Source organism: Salarias fasciatus, chromosome 7, assembly GCF_902148845.1.
Source record: "Salarias fasciatus chromosome 7, fSalaFa1.1, whole genome shotgun sequence".
Classification (NCBI taxonomy): domain Eukaryota; kingdom Metazoa; phylum Chordata; class Actinopteri; order Blenniiformes; family Blenniidae; genus Salarias; species Salarias fasciatus.
In genome coordinates, this window is record NC_043751.1 from 13,594,238 (window position 1) to 13,612,635 (window position 18,398).

General features: G+C 44.5%; 1 protein-coding gene across 2 annotated transcripts in view; it reads left to right on the forward strand.

Moving 5' to 3' along the window:
- The window catches only part of rassf7a (Ras association domain family member 7a), a 37,948-nt gene that overhangs the window by 6,985 nt on the left and 12,565 nt on the right, over positions 1–18,398 (forward strand). Inside the window, exon 1 of one of the 2 annotated variants that reach the window (XM_030095733.1) lies at positions 8,008–8,371. The exons of the other annotated variant lie outside the window; for it this stretch is intronic. The gene's annotated coding sequence lies outside the window, so the exon portion shown is untranslated. Of the gene's footprint in view, positions 1–8,007; positions 8,372–18,398 lie in introns of those variants that run through there. 2 annotated transcript variants of the gene reach the window in all.

An 18,398-nucleotide genomic window follows, 5' to 3' on the forward strand; every position in this document is an offset into this window, starting at 1 on the left:
CTTGTTTTCGGTCGTAGAGTGCGTTTGTTATCCGGTGTTTTCGCCCAGAGTTCCCGCAGTGACATTACTCTCCTGTTTGCGCTGGTTTGACAGCATTAATCTACCTCTGAAATGTTCAAAGTTGCATTGGGCCCGGGAGCTCTGTTCAGACGATCCTACTCTTTCCGCATCACGTGACTCCCCCCCGTAAAATGGATTTTAATGCATGTTAAAATGAAGTGACTACGGCCAGTAAATTTAACAGTCATTAAATGATCGTTGCCTCTAGCCTGAACCCATCATGACTGAATGAAGGCAACTGTGGTTGGTCTGGCTTTTTCTTCAGGAGCGAAATCATAAAAAACATGTCCAGATGAAATAGAAAAGACGGCATAAAGTTGTATCTGTAATTAGAGCCCTACTGTCGGCTCAGCCTTTTCCCATGAAAGATTCAACAGCTGTGCATGATCGGTGCGCCACTCATCGTGGCACAGACACAATGAGAGGTTGTGTTTGGGGACTGGGCCACTTTAAGAGGATTTTCTGGCAGAGTTTCCTGTCCTGAAGTGCTGCCCTTTGAACGCCCCGTCTTGGGCTCGGCCAACCAGGTGGTGGCGTCTGTGTTTGGTTACCACGGCAACCATGACAACTGGCTCCCTGTCCCTCCATCAGGTGCAATTTATCTGATGACCTGTGTGATTGTATACGAACACACACACACACACACACACACACACACACACACACACACACACACACACACACACACACACACACAAACACACACACATGCACCTATGTCTGTTGACCCTTGACCCTCATGAGGACAACAAATCACATGGAAGACCAGGTGTACTGGTTCCACAAATGGCTGATTTTAACAAGAATTTGCTGTTCATCTGTTGTATGAGTTGGTTTGTTGTGACTTTGCTTCAGGTTTTGGAGGGCTGGAGTTTATGCCATCTGGCATTGGGTGAAGGGACAGTCCATTGCTGGTGTAACTTAGAAGCAATCACACACATTCACGTCTGGAGAGAGATAAAAGACATCAAATACATTATTGTGTATGGACTTGAGGTGTGGGAGGGAGAAAACACCCAAAGGGACATGTAAACTCCACATGGAAATGCTTTGAGCCAAGAATCAAACCAGACGTCACTGTGAGGCGAGGTTGCTAAACCCTTCAACTATGTTTTTGCACCATTTCTCACGAGCGTGTGCGCACACACACACATCCATCCAGTCCTTTTTTTTGTTTTTTTGTTGTTTTTTTTCACAGTTTTATCTTACTTAGGGTAAGAGAACTGGAGCCAGTCACACTTGATTATGGTTGAAGACAGGCTTCCCTCATGTTACTGTTACTGTCAGCAATACAGGTTTTTCAGAGTGTGTGAGGAAACCAAAGTACCTGTTAAAAATCCACACATGGTCCCAGAGAACATGCAAACTCTACACGGAAATGCCACCAAGCCCAGCCTTTAAATCTTCAGTATTGATATAGAAAAATGGCCTAGTCTATCAACTGACTCAGAGTCCCACTCATTCATAGGGTCACCTCAGATGAATGTAAAGAATGAGACAAACAGGATGGTTTCTTGTCCTCCATCTGTTCTCTTGTTTCTCTGTAAGTTACCAAACCATGCATGTCAGGCTTTTGACCTAAGCTCGCCGTAGCCAGGTGAAGACTGGAATTTCACTGAAGCACTTGTGTTGTCTGAGCTCTTTCATCAGGCTTGTTAAGGTTGTCATTGTGAATATTGTGCACATCAAACTCCTCAAGCTTGACTTGAGGCTGAACAACCGGGACAAGTGGGTGTAAACTGCTGCCATAAATATCACGTTTTAGTGTATTACATCGATTGCTGCACATCATTAAGTGTTTGAGAACTCATAAAGCAGGCAGCCAGCAGGGCTGTAGCGGGTGTCATTTACGCACAGACTTGCATTGCATTGCTGATGCAACCGGGAGGAAACTGGTGCCGAGGCCTTATTGTTGCCTCCGCCCGGCTGCCATGATGTCACCGCTGCTGACCCGACAGTCCCAGCATTCCTGCTGATTGGGTTTTACGCGGACGAGGAGGGGAACACGTGAGGGAGATGTGGCAGAGATGCAAACTTGGACACATATGGCCTTTGTCTAAGCGCTGATTAGTAATCCGGCATATCCACCAACAGGCAGACTCACATACGTCATTAATTCAGTCTCACGCACATGCCCACTCCAGAACGCACTCGAACGCTCCACAACCTGAATAAAGATGGTGATGGCAGCCTCACCGGCCTCGTTAAAATTCAACAGGTCTTTAAGTGTCCGTACTTGAGGTCCGGGTGAATCAGTTTTGCATTCACCCCCCAGCTCCGAACTAAAATGTCTGTTGTTTAAAGCGGCGTGATTAGAGAGCTCCATGTCGATTATACATCTGTGTCATCATGCGTTCACGTATGCACATGCGTGTATTGAATTATTCTGTGTGTACATGTGCTTATAGTGCACAATTGTAGCTACAAAAGACTTTCTTGCTTTAACACAGCTACACTTCCCTTTGATCCGGTGAAACCACAGCAGGAAAGAGATGACAGGCCCTGTGCAGTGAAAGCTTTTAAATGCTGTTGTTCCTGCAGGTGTTTGGATAGTCCTGTCCCCTGCACTCTCAGTGGAATAGGCTGGTGTTGTAAACAATGCTAAGGAAGAGTGGAGAGAAAATTGAAGATGACATTTTGGAGAAGGAATGGAAAAAAGACACTAAGGCTCGACGAGTTCAGACCGGCAAGCTGGAGCTTGAAACCCGTGGAATAAGGTGCAGTCAGACAGTCTAGGCGTCAGTGAGTGTGTCCGGGGGGCCACTGTCTCTCTCCGACAGGCTTATGAACCTTTTGTTTACCCACGACCCCTGACCTGCCCCCCACCTGCTAGCTCCCCTGTCGCTAACCTGGATTTTCGGTCCATCTAGTGCCCCCCACTCCTCTGTCATTCCTGAGATCGTCATCAAATTACCAGTCCAACCCCCTCACTCTCACCAGCATCTCAACCTGCCCCATATTTTCTCTGCCTTTGTTGACTTTTACTCTGTGCACATGGTTTTCATTGACCAGGGTTGGAGCTTATGGGTTTGGTCTCCCCAACTGTTTTGTTTGAGAAATCCTTTCCTTAGTGAGGAACTGAGGCAGGCACTGTCAGAACCGTCTTGTTGATATTACTTTGGCTTTCTTTTGTTCCCCGGCTCATTCATACTTACTGCACGGGAGAGAGACAGGAAGAAATCTAAAGTTGCCACCTACCAGCCCTGTCATCAACAAGCTGTCTGACTTTTGTGTGTGAGTGAAGAGTTAATGGCCCCATGACAGTCGCGGCTTTCTCCTCAGACCATTCAGGCTAGTTGTGGCGTATCTGTGTTTACTGATAAGAACTGCACGGCGTGACATTAATGGTGCAGCTTTATCTCAAGAGACAGAGAGTGGCTTCACATATAGATGCAGGAGGGGGAAAAAAAAAAAAAACGCCGAGGTGGAGAAGATGAAGGGAGGTGCTGAGACATTTTGAGACACTAATTAAGTACTTCCAGCATGACCACTTGAAAGTTACAAAGGACAATGCCACAGCTTCGTGATCTCGAGCCAAATTTTAATTCCAATCTGAAATTATCTTTTCATACAGCTCCCTCAAAAATGCAACTGGATGCCACTCGGGAGGTAGCGGTGTTTTCCAACCAGTCAGGACTGGTTCTGAATAAAGAGGGAGAAAAAGAGACGGTGGAGAAAGGGTGCCAGAGTGTCGTCAAAGTCCTGACGACTTGGAAGCTGCTGAAGGCGACTGAGACTCTCTTGTGCTTCATTAGAGTGCTGTGAAAAGAGTGTTTAGAGAGACAGAGAGAGGGGGAAAAACTTGTATCTTTTTTGTTTGATATGTTTGAATGTGTGTGTGTGTGTGTGTGTGTGTGTGTGTGTGTGTGTGTGTGTGTGTGTGTGTGTTCTTGTATTTCTATCCTTGTCGGGGCCAAATGTCCCCACAAGGATAGCAAAACGTGGAACGACGTGCCTTGTGGGGACCTTTTTCCGGTCCTAAGTAGGAGAAACAGTGTTTTCTTGACCATGTTGTTGTTACTGAAAAAAGTAAAAGTGCAAAACCTTTCTTTAGGGTTAGGCTTTGTTGTGGTGTGGGTTAGGGTTAGGGTAAGGGTCAGGGTTAGGGGCTAGACATGAATGGGAGTCAATGGACGGTCCCCACAAGGATAGAAATACAAGACTGTGCGTGTGTGTGTGTGTGTGTGTGTGTGTGTGTGTGTGTGTGTGTGTGTGTGTGTGTGTGTGTGTGTGTGTGTGTGTGTGTGTGTGTGAAGGCTGGTTTGTTTACCAGCAGTGCATATGCATAGCTGTCATCCACCATATTATCCCGTCTTTTCCCATTTGCGCTCACTTGTCGTTTTTTGTCCTCTGATTCACCTTGACAGTGCGTTATCAATGCGGCCATTGTTATTTGTGAAGGGATGATAAAGTGACATGCATGTGCTTCCAAACCATGAATCATCTTCTGACTCAGGTCTCTGGGAAAAAAAAAAAAAAAAAAAAACATAAAAAAACAAGCCTTTGTCTGCTCCTGATGTGGGATGTTCTATATTTACATCTCAACAGGGCAATTACCTTTGCTGGTAGAAGCCATACTGTCATAATGATACACAAGACATGGCTCCACTACTGGTGGGGCAGCAGCATATCCCTGACCATAATGAGGCAGCATTGCTATACTTAGGCATGTTTGGCACAAACAGAGCATTACTACCTCGTGTTGCTTTCCATGAATATGAAAGCGAGTGTCAACCAAAGTTCACGATTTTAAAACTTGTTAGGGTTTCGAAAAATGGGGGCGATTGTTATATGTCCTCCTGCTATTCATCGTCCGGGTTTTGGCTTTAAACGGATCTATTGGCCAACCTGTTGAAGAGTGGTTCTGGTGAGAGAGACTAAGTAAATAGAGGGAAGAAGGAGTGGGGGGTTTCAGCAGGGGAAGATGGAAACGAGCGAGGCCTCACTGCAACTTAATGCTATTCATCCTTGGTGAATAATGGCCAACAAAGACACGATCAGCATGTATTCCCCTCACTCTGCTCCCCTCCACCGGACCAACTGAACTGCTGCCAGACCGAATCCGTGAATTTCCCAATTTCAGAGCCATCTTCTTGTCCCCTCTGAGCTGTGCTGCGGCAGGCTCGCCACTCTTTAGACAGATTTACCGACTCTCTTGTTGAAGTATTAACTTAGTAGTAGGTGGTGATTGGAAGCAGCTGAGTGGCTGTGTAGATTAAAGAGCTGAGTGCACTTCCACTTGTTGCCCAATCGGGATACTCGATGAAGAAGTGGCTTCAAAGCCTTTTAGGATTCATCTTTGTTTTCGTTAGCATCCTTGCTGAATGTGCGGGGAGGGTCAGAGGAGGAGATAGGAGGGTAAGTGGGGGAAGGGGAGGGTTGCAGGAATGCTTGAGTCACGGAGAGAAGAGGGATGATATGTGTTGTTTGACAGGGGAGGGTTGGGAATCGGGGGGCACAGCAGTGGGAGGTGCCCTGAGGAATGCCTGGAAGGTGTCAGCTAAGGCAGGGAGGCTTTGGGCTGATAATCTTCTAAACCACAATACAAAACACCAAAAGCCCCATAAATGGACCTGATGCGGGTCTAAGAGTGAACAAACATACGATCCACTCGGGGTAATAACCTCTCGGGACTGTAAAGTGTAGTTACTTCGCTACTGCTTTTAAATGGCCTCTCTCCTTCATGGCGTCTCAGCCTTTTCTCACTGTGGCCCTTTGATACATCGGCGATGTCTCGGGAGGGCTTTCGCCCACTTTTATTCAAGTGTGTGGTTTAAGTGATTTGTCTGACAGCACAACTCCTAGAAGTGCCAAAAGCTTTGATTTACAGAGGGAACAGTGAAACGGTTCACGTGGATGAGCACCAACTCTCGGTGGACCCCAGTGACTCAGCTTGCATAAAAGCCGAAGCATTCTTGGCATTGGTCTTGTTTGCTCGATTTACTCCATCAAATTAATGCAATTATTCCCAGACATCTATTTATGGAACATCTGCTTTATAATGTGTTCAGTAGTTATTAGCCACTGACCGTTGTCCTCATTGCTTTGTCTGCAGCACAGTCAGAGGTGAAACAGAAGCGGACTGTTTGCCGTCCATCTCTAAAACATTGTGATGGAGTTCCTCTTCAAAAAGATGGAGGAGTTGTATTTTTCCCTTTCAAAGACAGTCGTACTTGTCAATGAAATTAGTTTTTTAAGTTTGTGTTGTTTATGAATTAGCTGTTTTTGATGTGTTTGTTAAAAAGACGCGACGCACTACTGCCTTCAGCAGAAATACTGTGATTGAAGTTGGAGGCATTTCCTCTGCTGGCTCAATACAGCTTGTATTTGAGGACCTTTGGAGACCTGATTAAGAAATCTAATTTGTGTCAAAACCTTTCTAAGGTCTTGCTATCTTTTCTGGATCTCTTCTGCTGCTCTACCTTTTTCTGCACGTCTGACTTTGTGACCAAGTTCAGATTTGTTTACTGTAATGCTCTAATATATTTTCTTTGTGGGGGGCTCGCTGCTCCATCCAATCACTCTAATAGTGAAGGCAAGCTAAAGCATATGGAAATCATCCCATTTCCAGCAGAGTGTACATGTGTAACAGAGGATAATGCACACAAACCCCTCATTTGAATACTCCTGTTTATGCATGATGTCATCCTTGATGTTATTGGATTATCGATTGCATCTTGCAATCGATCAAATGAAAGCACACAACAGAAAGTGCAACCTGCTTACATGAACGTCCAAGTCCGTGCTGCTTCCTCAATTTTTTGTTCTTCACAAATGCATAAAGACATTTTTTTTCTGTTTAATTTGAGCTGTGTGAGATGCTGCTTCAGTGATGCTTTTAAAACTCCATTGCTGGTGAAATCAATACGATACTCAGTATAACATGCAGTGAAATGTGTTATGAAATGTAGTTAACAAACATTATAATGACTTCATTAAACTAATCTGAACCTTCTGGAAGTGTTGCAATTTTTAGTTTTATCATGAACAATCTTGGAGATGCAGGCTTGTATTCCACTTACAGCTTTTAATGTATGCTTGGAAAATGTGAAGGCTGGTTGAGCTCACGTTGCATCTTTTTTTTCTTCATGTCTGTCTGTTATCATGTGCAGCTTTTATGGCCTGTCTGGTATGATGTAGGGCAGTGAAGAAGACGAAGGGAAAAAAAGTTCAATAATGGGATGAATTCCAGAATAAGAGAGATGTGGGGATAAAGACATTATAGGAGAGGGGGGCTGCCTCATGCTGAGGGGCACCCTCACATGCTGCCTGGCCCATTGGTCACGCATGTCTTCGCTCTCTGTGTGTGTGTTTGTTTGGAAGGAGGCTGGGAAGAAGAACACAGGACCTCTCCTTTTATATGAATGTTGAACTTTTTTTTTTATTGAGCTCATTAGTTTCTTCTTTATAGGACGTGTGTTTCGTAGGCAGCCTGGATCTGAGTGGTCATTTCAAATGTTCAAGTTTGGTCTCGCTTTCGTCACTGATTTTCCCGCAGGGCGTTGTCCAGCTCCAGCACGCTGCCCTACCTGGGTTGTTAGACTATGACCTCATTCCAGGAAAAGGAAGGGAACATCACCTGACAGCCTCATTTGTGTAATCAGCTGTTGGTGTAACTCGAGGCCGGTGCATGAAAGTCTAAAGCCTCGGGTTATTGAACTGACAAATATTGGAAGCACAAAGTTTTGCAATTATGCAAAGAGATTTGAGTTTCTGCCGTTCTTCTCTGTTGTGTTTTCTAAGAAGAGACATTTCTCGCTGGGAAGTGTAGAACTCAAACAGAGTAACAGAAAACTGATACTAACAGATGACAACGAAGTCTTTCAACTACCTGAAGAGGGGGAGGTTATCAGATCTGTCAGCACAGAGAGGAAGGGTGGGGAGAAAGAGAGTGAGAGAGGAGAGAGGAGGGTGTGTTTCTGTGTGGGTGAGAGGCAGAGAGAAGGGAGGAGGAGGGAGAGGGAGAGAGAGAGAGAGAGAGAACTCCAGCGCTCTCTCAGATCTTGGCTGGGCTGAGGACACCCAGTAGAAGTGCATTCCTGAGGCAGCCGGCGACGGGAAAGCAGCCGGACAGAGCGGAGGAGACGGCGCGACATCCTCTAAATCTCTCCGTGATCACATCTGACTGCTTCCGACCTCCGCTGGACTCGCACGCTTCTCACACACACACACGCACACTCGCACGCTCGCCAGCAGCCCAGTCGGCTAGTGGAGGATCTCCCTGCGCGAGCCACAGCGAGGGGCAGAATTAAAGAAACGGAGGAAATTGAAATCATTTGAGAGAAGGAAAGGATCCGCTCTCTAGCTCTCTGTGAGTACGAACACCTTTCTGGGATATTGCTTTAACGTGTCCTTGTTTTGAGAAATCTCATTGTCACAAAGTTTTCCTAAAGTCAGGCTGTGTCTCTTTGGCATTGCTGTTAGAATTGAAGGCTAATATTTTCTATACATGTGTACATTTGTGGGTGTTTTTTTTTTTTTACCTGTGGCTGACAAAGGTAATACTGTATGATGTCTTTGCAGAGTGAAGCCATGTCTTCACATGTACCTGTTGACACTAGACCCGCCACCCAAGTATTATAGGATACAAAAGGGATCAAACCTGTTAGAGTAAACCGCAACCCCTGAACTCCAAGTGCTGTTAAAATGAAAAAAAACTTTCATGACTTGATGATGTTTTGAGTTGTTTCTGTGTGAGTCAGTGAGTCAGGGTCCATGTGCTTTTTTTTTTTTTTTTGTGTGCAAACATTTGCTGTGTGAGAACTCGGAGCAAAGTGGAGGCTATCTCTGACACAGGTCTGCTGTCACACTGGCTGCTCCTTTTACCACTGTAGGATTAAAGATTAATTTATGGAGGACATGGGCAGAGTTCAGCCAGCTCACTGTGTGTTCCCACTGCATTTAACTGTTGACGTGCTGCTCATGTTAAATGCCAGCGCCACGCAAGTCTAATGCACCAAATCACTCCAAGTCAACTTATTTAAACACTGACTCATCTTTATGCATGGCTAGGATCTTATTTAAGAATTCCCAGTGTGGTATGTGTCAGACAGTGGAGCTCATTAGCAGGCAGTATTTGTTATCCAATCAGGTCCATCGATTAGAAACCCTGCATCCTGGGAAGTGATTTTTTTCTTCTTCCTGGGAGTCACACAGCTGTACCTCATGTGTTATTTTTCAGCATTTCACATAGTTAACTTGTTTGCAGAGAGATCGTGTCTGCAGAATACGTTGCTGCAGGGAAAAAACAGCATGGACTGCTGTTCTTCACAGGGCCAGTTTTCTAATTTTATTTACTTTACACTCCAGTTCACCTAATTACTTTCTTCTTTTTAAGTTAAGCTGTAACACTAAACCACCATGCCTATTTGCAATAATGTTTTACTGTCAGAATAGTTACAAGTTAATACGAGGCACTAAAGTCATTAGAAAAACAAAAACCCTTTTTTATTGATTCCTTGAGCAACAATGTTGATTGTTTTTGCTGCTATGTTATTTGATAGTAATGTCAGAATTCACTCCTGTTTAGCTGTTTCTGTTGTGCAACTTTTTTGGGGCTAAAGGTTTTAATTTCCATTACTTCCAGGCAGTCAAGGTCAACATGGACTGCTCGAGTCTTTGCTTTGTATCTTTCACCAGTCGGTACAGAAACGTTGGCAGCAATTGTCTTCCGTATTGTTCTTCAGACGGGCAGCCGCCTTCAATCAGGTTAACCATTTTCAATCACTGTCAGTGCCCTGCTAAAAAAAGACCCCACTTTAGACCCGATCCTCAGTAAATGAAAAATCTGTCTGCCGCTTCTTCTCTTATTTTCACTGACTCACCAACAAGCTTTCTATTGTTACACACTGTGTGTGTGTGTGTGTGTGTGTGTGTGTGTGTGTGTGTGTGTGTGTGTGTGTGCGCACACCTGTGTTGATAAGTGACCTTTTCAAGCACGATGTTATTGATCATGAGAAACTGAAGCATCTATTCAAAGCATTCCCGGGTAATCAGGTGTGTCTACAGTCGGTAGCCTCGGTAACATTTCGGTCCCAGCTGACCTTTGATCACTTCATGTGCTGATACTCAATAGGTACACCAGGTAAATCCACAGAACATATAAGTAATGGGGTTTTATACTTCTTATTGTACTGTTACTATATAATTATGGCCATTTGCACATCACAAGTCTCCCCTTTTGCGCCAAAATAACCTGGAACTTGCTGTATGTTCGTGTAGCTTTCTGCTCTACTCTCTACTCCATTCGAGTTACAGCAGCTCATCTGATTGGATCCGAGCTCAGAGACCAGCCTTTAATATCCATGTGCATAAATGAGCCCCAGCTGCTCGAGACTCTGTTGCCGCTTTCGTTTTCTTTGGCTACTTTTAATAGATTGTGATGACTGCAGACCACAAAAACCCCACAAAAGCTGCGGTTTTGGAGATGCTCTGACTCCATCTTGGCTTTTGTCAGATTGCTTCCCCAAATCCTTATGCGAGCCAGAAATCCTTCACTTGCTCCCTAATATATTCCAGCCATGTTTGGTAGAAACTCAATTATTCACTTCACCTGTCAGTGGTTATAATGTTATGGCTGATTGATTTGAATTACATGGGAAATGAAAACCTGAAGCTTCTAGTAGCTGAGATGCCTGATAATACTTTAAAGTTTCTTCCAAGTTAGTTAACAGTTCTTTTCTCCCCCCTTCCCTCAGTGAGCCTGTTTAACATGGAGAGAGCTCGGCGTCTTCTGAGAGCGGTTGTGCGCCTTGTTCTCCTCAATTTTATTTTTACTGCTCTTTCAATGCTCGAATACACAGATGGACTCGTATTCGGATGTCTGTCTGTGAGTGTGTCTGTCTGTCAGCCAGCTTGTTTGGCGAGGAAAGCGAGTGTGCCCATGCACGGCAAGATATCTCTTGGGACTCTTGATGGGAACTTTTTAAGTCATCTCTCTTGCTGGGGAGTGACTTAATTTCTTGCTGCTCTTATCAGTGCTTTTTCCATAGTCCTGCTGACGCACCGCAGGTCAGAGGTAATTGGAAACTCCGTGACAGCATGCTGGTGAAATAATACTTTTACATCTTTAGGGCTGAGGGTACTTTGAGGAGGGTGGTTTGAGCATCTCTCTCACACTTTTGCAAGCCGTCTTTTATTTCTCATGTGTTGCTCTCTCCGGCTCTCCCTCATACTTTCCGTGCGTCCTTCCCTTGCCTGTGCAATGTGACGGAAGGTACTGCTGTGCTCTGCTCATGTCGGATCCATTAGGGATGAAAGCACACTGCAGTGATAAAAGATTGATCCAGTCCTCCTTGCATCACAGTCACATCTCTCACACCCTGCTCCCTCATCCCCCCCCTCACACCCCACTTACCAATCCAAAGTCAACCCAGTTTTAAATTTGTTAAAACATCTGTACCCCCAATAAATGAATAATTCTGTCCGAGTTTACTGTGAGAAACTTTTTCCTGCAGGATTTCAGAAAGGAGAACGCTCTGTTGTTCTAGCGTAGCATGCTGCCTCAAACTCTTGTCCAAGGTTACAAGGTCTCACCGATGCAACGGAAATATTCTCCTACTCATGAAATTTCTTAACAATGCACTTCTTTCAAGGGGGGCTGTTCTTTTTGAGTATCTCCTTCAGTGTTCTTGTCGTACCAGGAAGGGTAATATGTACTTGGCTAGCAAAGCCAGTAAGAAACTGGCATCCAGCCCAGCATATGCAGGCTTTTCTTCACCTGTTTTATCCAAGGAGGCAAAGACAAACACAGCAGACCTGTAGTTTGTCAGCTGAGAGGCTATAATTACAGAGAGGAAGGAGGGGATTTGGGAAAGGAATTTTTGTCTGCTGTTCTGTTTTTTTTTAGATCTTTTAACAAATACCTTTTTAATAGCACCTGAAAGTAGTTTTTTTCCTATTGTGTTGAAAAAGAACCGGTGGTAAACAGAGTGTAAGTCATTTGATTGCAACTGGAAATTTGAAAAGCAGACCATCCCTGAAGAAATGGTTTGTTCAGCCTTAGACTTTTGTCTTCAGTCTTCCTTTTTTTCCAGAAACGCTGTTCAAATAGTTTGAGGTCAGTGAGCGGCACAGATGTCCTTAGCCCGAGTCTCTCTTTATTCATGCAGCATGTGAAGGTCAGAGGTCTCTTGCAAAGTTTGATCCACCTAAGGATAGATTCCGGAGTAAGTCCAGCTGACTGTGAAGTTAACCCGAGTGAAGTCTGTCACGTTCTGTCAAGGTGAAATCCTGTCCTCCTCAAACGTGCTTTGGCGTGCGACCTCGTCGACCCGTCAGTGTCAGATTTTCTGTTTGTAACGTTTTGAAACCGGTGGCAGGTTTTTGTTGCTGGAGCGATGGGTGTCTTTGTTTATCTGCCTGTTCATAATTCTCAGTTCTGCATGTACTGATTCTCGCTTGGTAAACATCTCCACACCCCTGGGATGGTCATGTGACTGCATGTGTGCTCATCTATGGATATCTGTGTGTGTGTGTGTGTGTGAGCAGCAGGTTGCTCCCTTGCTTAACCAGCCATGCTGTGTTGACTCTGCTCACAGAGCTCTCTGGGCAGTAAATAACATGGTGCCTCGGCCAAGGGACCCAGGCCGGGCCAGGATGGGGGCGGTCAAGATGCCAGCAAGAAAGAGAAAATGTCTGCCTCGGGGCAGATACTTAATCAACAGATAGGAAAGGGGAGCAGCAGGTGAATCTGACAGACCCGTTGAGAAGCTTGAGGGCAGAACTGTCATTGGATGGAAATGTTGCCCATGAGTAGATGTTAGCTGTTGGGACACAAATGCGCATTGATGAGCTGCAGCATGTATTCGGTTGAGCTGGAAAAGCATCAAAAATGCAGTGATGTTGAAAAATTGTGCTGATTATTGATCTCTCTTAGTATGTTGATAAAATGAAACTGACAAATAGGAAACTATTCCAGATGGCACATTAGATTGCTGTTGTGTTTTACTTGAGGATGAAGTAGAATCTTGTGCTTATAGCATTGACTGATTGATATTCATAATGCTTTTTTTGGTAGGGTTTGCAAAGCCCTTTGAAACTGAATATAAAGTAAGGTGAGACTTTCTCTGAATGTAACTTTCCGTGAAATTTCCACATTTTCAAATTCATTTTCTGGCCCTGTAAGGTGCCTGACCAAAAAAAAAAAAAAAAAAAAAAAAACTCTTCTGTCTTGCTTTACACAACCCAGGGACAAAGAAACCAAAGTGGACATTTTTTTCCATCCACGGAGGCTCACAGATTAGAATTAAATTCAGTGTCAGATTGCTTCTTTCTTTGCTGTTGAATATTTACTCTCTTTAACAGACATTCGTTTTTGTGCGGTCTGTTCCTGGTTCCCTTCCATCGGGCTTTCTCCCTCTCCTCCTGCATCCCTCTTTGGGCTTCGCCACTATATCTCTCATATGTAAACTCTACAGCAGAACCTTTGTCAGTATTCATATGTTTGTGTCTCCATGCCAAAGATCACCCTGGTGATCTTGTGCGAGAGTGGTGGAAGCCGGCACTCTGGAGATGAACACAGATATATCGTCTCAGTGGCAGAGAGGCTGGGAGGATACTGGGAATCGCCTATAAATCTGCCCTTTGGCCTGCTACCTTTTCCTCGCTCACCCCTGGCTGTCCACACATCTTCCCAACGCACGGCTTCGGTCGACGTGATCGTTACTCCTTTGCGGAGGAATGACAAGGAAAAGAGAGTCATGTGTGACGGTCGCACCTCCCCATCAGGCTGTAAATCAGATGTATTAAGAGACCCAATCAGGCGCCGTTAGCCACATCCAGTGCAAACAGGCCGCCCTTTGCTTTCTTTGCAATTTTAGGTTCGTACATTCAGTGCTGGCTGTCAAAGCTTAATACTACAAGGACGGCTCTGCATGTCTGAACATTTGCTTTGAGTCGAGTTTGTTTTCCTGCTTCTTTGTTCTTAGCATCCGTTATTTATTCAGACTGTTTATTAAAATGTAAGGTTTCATAATTAAATTTTAATAGGTTTTTTTTCCTCTACCAAGATGTAGGTTGATTGGAATTTTGCCAAAGTTACATCTCGTCAACATTTTTTTTTTTTTGTATTTTTCAAGTTAAATATTTAGAACTGCTATTTTGATACCAAGACTGATGACTCAAAGCCAGAATGGACACATTTGGGTTTGTGCTACTGTACCAACATTGACAAAGGTTGATCCTTTTTCCCGGAAGACTACACACCCCTAAGTCAAACTCCGTCTCAGTCCTCCTGCTGTAACATAATGGCTCATTAATGGTCATCCTTTACCTTTGTTGTGCTTTGACGCAAACAAAATGTTCAAAAATAGCTTATCTGTCTGATTCCTGTGGGAACAGATGCACTCTGCCTCAGCACCTTTTGGTAGCACTCCCTAAGTTGCTCCAGATATCTTTTTTTCCTTCAGTCTATTTTTTGCCTATTAGCTCCGTTCCTGTCTCCAGTCTACTCTTTTGAAATGTATCCTGTTAAGCAATCCGAACATTGTTTATTGACATATTGTAAATAACACAAGTGTCTATTCCAACCCCTGAAGGACCTTGTCCCTGCTCTGAAAGTACATTTTTGCAGAATGAATCTTCTTTATGGAAACCTAAAGGCAGATCTTATCGCTCTGCAGTGAGATTTCTCAAGGTCCCGCTGCAATAGATTACCTGAAGGTGACTCAGCCTTTGTCCCTCCGTGGCAGTGTTTACCTGTATCCCTCTCTCCAAGGGCCAGGTATGCCAGAACTCCCTAGGTAAATATCGGGAGGGTGCGAGGAAAGATGTTTTGCATAGCAGAAAGACCGAAGTATCTGAGTCACATGTGAATCCGTACAGCTGCTGGATTTCTCCGAAACTTTCTGGCAGGTTTTCAAGTGATTGTCATCGTGAGGAAGTCCAGTTTTTCAGTTTCAAAGTCAAGTCTAATCAAAACCAGCAGGCAATGGATTGCATTAGCCATGGTAGGTGTTTGTGAACTGCCCGCGTGACGTCCGTGACCTCAGATTGATGTCTTGGGGAGGAAACGAGGTGGAATTTTTCACTTTCATCTGAAAAAACATTCATCCAACAGACAGGCCGGTGTCATGTGTTTTTGTTGTAATATAAGAGTTTCAACCTTCGTAGGAATGTGCACCTGTTTTCTCCTGGATTCATAACGGCCTCACCTAAATCAAGTCTCTGTTGTATCCCTGTACCGTGTAACATGACAGGCTGGTACTGTGTGTGTGTGTGTGTGTGTGTGTGTGTGTGTGTGTGTGTGTGTATGCTGTATTCACCAGGCTTTGAGATTTTATGTATGGCATATTCTTTACTGTGTCACCATTTGGTTCCAAGATCATGCTAATAAGAATATGCCCTTGAGCTCAAATAGGGACTGGCAACTGTGTCTTGCATCATAGATTGCATGGAATAAAGTATGATGAAAGACCGACGCTGGTCCCAGTCACTGACAAAAGAGCCCTTCCTCTGTGTCCCTGCAGTGACAGGGATTCTGCATCCACATGAAGTAGATTACATTCAATGGCTTACATTGGATTATTGACAAGTGTTTCAATGTTTGTAGGCAGGAACTGAAACCTTGATTTACTGCTCAGCTGTGGCTTAGATAACCGTTTCCTTGTGATTTATTCAAGGCCATATTTGGTAATGTGCTTGAGGAATTTAGGATTGCAAAAAAAAAAAAAAAGAAAAAAAAAAAGACAGATGTGAATAATTGATATGAGCAGACATGGAAGCGACCTTTAAATTACTAATGACTCTGGCTTCAAACCTGTGACACGGGAGGCCATGGCATTCCTGATTCCCCCCAATAAGGCATGCATGCCGGCTTATACATGAAGTGAGAATGCAGTTCTCACACATTTACCTGAAGAGTAAAAAGTAACTGCAGGTTCTTTCATGTGTAGCAGCTAATTTTCCACTTATGTTACTCTGTAAATTGCGTTCTTTAAATTAGTGGGTTCACGTATGTGGCCGCATTCCAAATCGAGCATCATCATTTAGTTTGAGTCAGACTGTCTGCTGCCTATACTTAAACGCACGAGTAACATGTTATTTTAGCTGATTATCTCGCCTTGCCTTTCTATATATGTGCAATACAAACCAGCAGTACCTATAAGACCGAACTATCTGTGTGCTACGAGTGAGAACCAGGAACAGAGTGAAGCCCTCCTTCCCTATCGAGCAGTGCTGAGTCAGATCGGAGGTGTATAATTACACATGGGTGCCCATCAGCAGTCTGAGAGCTTTCTTCCTCGCTTCGCCCGGCTATGCAAACTCTCGCATAGCTGTGCTCACATGGCTCAGCCTCGCAGGCAGCCAGACCACTCATCCTGAGCCGAGCTCCCAGCGGAGCCGAGCTCTGGCCCGGCCCTCCACAAGGCACCGCGCGGTCCTTTATTATCATGCTCACCATTAGCCGCTGGCTCTGTGGGTGGATCCATGAGTCAGCGCAAACCAACTCCTCGCCTCTAACGTGCTCACCTCCGCTCCGTTTCCGGGGTTAAAGCGAGCGAGTGAATAATGACTGCCCAGCCAGGTATGAGTAAACCTTTCACTCGGCGCAATGAATAAATAGTGATGTTTTATTGCGGCCAGGGTAATATAAACTGTTGCGGCCACGTGCCTTTCGATGCGCGTCATAAGTGTGTCATGAACGCTTTATCTCCGCAACTTAAAAAAAAACAATGCCGACTTTCTATGTTTTTCTTCGGGAACTTTTCGCTCACATCTGCTCAGCTTTCGCCACGTTTGTGGTTGTGTGTCCCAGTGTTCTGGGATTTCACTCTGAAGTGATTGTGCCATGTTGGTACTGACAGCCACAGGTGGGCTCTGACATGTGAATACCTGTTTCAGTTCTACTACAGTAATTACCTTAAACTTTTAACCTCTTGTCAGTCCACAGTTTTAATGCCGGTCCTCGCTGCCATGTAGAAACTAGTAAAACGACTCAAAAACAATGTAGTCATCAACTCTTTTTTTAAAACACTCTTCAAGCACACAGGAACTGAGGAGACAAGTCTTTTGTCATTTAAAAAAAAAAAATTCTTACTCCTACTTGATTTAGGACGTCAGCTGCTCAACAATGCGGAGGCCTGGCTTGTGGTTTTCATTTCATACTGAGTGAATCGTTTTTGATGGGCAATAAATCTGGACTGCAGGCAGGCCGATTTAGCTCCTGAACGCTTTTATTAGTGCGGGTGGTAGTGCGGGCTGGCTTCCAATCCAAAGTCAGGTTGTTCGATTCCCATCTCTACCTGTCAACTTGTCCTTGGGCAAAATGCTGAATGCCAAGTTGCATGCGATGGTGATCCGGTAACTCGCGTGCTGTGTGAGTGTGTGTGCATGAATGGTTTATTGTGACTGGCTGTGTGAAATGCTTTCAGATAGATAAAGTGGTGAAAACACACTGCAGAGGTGACTGCATTTACGTTTACACTTTTGAGCGATGCCGTTATGAAACATGCAAAGTGCCATTTGTAAGACCTTCTGGAAAAACTCATTTTATTGCCTCAAAACTTGTATATACCGTCGGTCATGCAGCATAAATGATGCATAGAGAGATGACTCAGTCATGCCGTGTGCTCGAATGGTCCTCCTCATCGCCACACATGGCGGTCTGTTTATCTCGAGCAGGATGGTCCCGCTCCTTTTAAAGCTGGATATCGCTGCATCTGTGATTACCGAATAAGGGTTTGGCAATTTCATTCTGCGGAGCTGTTGGTAATGCTTTTATTGATCGATGCAACTGAAATAAAGTTCATAGACATTTTTTCTTATTGGTTCAGCACACTTTTTAACCGAGTTCAAGTTCAGGCTGCAGTATGTTCGCATTTTTCCTTTCACTGTAGACGTACAACTACCAGCTGTCCAAACAGCAGTAAACTCAATCAAATGTTGTCCAGTTATGTTTCCAACCTGCTTCTAAGTTGCTGGCAATCTTGCTGCATAGTGGCAATATCTTTTGTGTGTATTTGTGTCAGATAAAGGTTATGAGCTTGCATCTTTTTGATAAGCACAATGATTTTTGCGGGCCCATCTTTGACCTTGACTCGGAGGCAAAGGTGCTGGTCCGCATTAATGAACCGCTGAACCACTCTCATTGAGATTTCACGCTTGGATGAACCAGTCATTATAATTGAGAAGGCTGAAGGCTGCAGCTGCAGATCCCTGTATGCAAGTATGGCGAGTAAAGCTTATTAGTGCTGTTTGTGATTCCTCGGTTGCTGAGTCATTAGCATGTCGATGTAGGAGAGACACAGGCGGACGGGGACAATTTCAAAGAGCTGTTCGATAACAAGCGCTCGGACTTTGTTCCAAGAAATATTTGCCAAATTAATGTGCTGTAAAAA